The sequence below is a fragment of the Gracilinanus agilis genome, chromosome 5 (genome assembly GCF_016433145.1).
Source record: "Gracilinanus agilis isolate LMUSP501 chromosome 5, AgileGrace, whole genome shotgun sequence".
NCBI classification, from domain to species: domain Eukaryota; kingdom Metazoa; phylum Chordata; class Mammalia; order Didelphimorphia; family Didelphidae; genus Gracilinanus; species Gracilinanus agilis.
The window spans coordinates 211,787,827-211,789,152 of record NC_058134.1 but is presented as its reverse complement, the minus strand read 5'-3'; positions in this window follow the sequence as shown (position 1 = coordinate 211,789,152).

Genomic DNA, 1,326 nt, shown 5'->3' with positions numbered 1-1,326 from the left:
GGCATAGGGCGTTTTCTCATTTGGGAGTTCCCTATATCTAGGAAATCACAAATCCTGTCCTTACTCTTATATAAGTTCAAGGTACTTTAATATAAAATACATGCTAATTATCATTAGGAAAGTTTTGACACTGCCTTCGAGAATGGTTTAATTATTCTTTATGGAATGCTTTGAGTGATCCAGGTCTTCTGTGAATTACAAAAAGGAGGATAAAGCATCAGTGTTATTTTCGTAGAACTGGGCAATTTAGACATTTCATGTAGTGGTATGACAGGCTTAATTTATATTTTGCTAAAGCAAGTTTGTGAGGCATTTCTAAAAAAAAGTTACCAGTACACATCTGTGAGGAACAGAAAATCTTTTCTTCTAGTCTTAAAAAAAAGTTATTTTGACTTTATTCCACTTTTATGAACATTTTGAAGGATGAGGAAAATGAATTTCAAGTCTTCTTTTTCCCCTGATATGCTCTTCACTGAGGTTCTTCTAGAGTAAATGACTCAAACACTTAAAAAAAAAAACCCGTCAGGGAAGAGAACATTTCCTCCATCCCTAACCCTGAAACAACCGGTAGTAGCCGTTTCCCCATTCCTCCCTCCCCCTTTCCGCCGGCTTTGTGTGCGTGTGAAGTGTGCGGCACATTGCAGATGAACCCTAAGCCTCGGCAAGCTAAATCTATTGTTCCCGGCGAGTTGCTGCTGGGGCTGTGTGGAGCCAGACGCTGTGTCCAGGGCGGCCCTCGGGTGTCGCTGTGTAGCACTTGGGCTCTGCGGCGGCAGAAGGGAAGAGAGGCAGACATCTAGCAGCAGCAGCAGCAGCAGCAGCACCAACAAGCAGCTCGGCTACCTTAGATTTTTTTTCTGAGAGTGAATCGCTCGCTGCAGCCACAGTGACAGCTACATAGAGCAGCCAGCGTCTGTAATCCACACGGTCAACACCGCTTTTGACAAACCTACATACACAGACTTCCCCTCCCCCATCTCCTGCCCCAACCCAACCACCGAAAATCACCGATCCTTCCAGCCCCGCTTCCTCCTTTTTTTTTTTTCCCGCTCGTGTGTCCCAAACAGCAGAACCATGTTGAATCTCATTCCCAAGTGGACTTGGCTGGCCTGGTGGTGCTGAAAGAAACAGGCTAGAGAGGGGTTGAGGGTTTGTGTATGTGTGTGGGGGGGATCTCGCCTAACGTGTAGGATGTAGACTCGGCCGTCACCTACCCCTTCGGTTTCTCTCGGATTTCTTTAAACTTTTTTAGAACCCCCCCCCTCCCTCCTTCCCGCCTCCTCCCCCCACTCTTGCTCTCTCATTCTCCTCCTCCCTCCCCCCTCC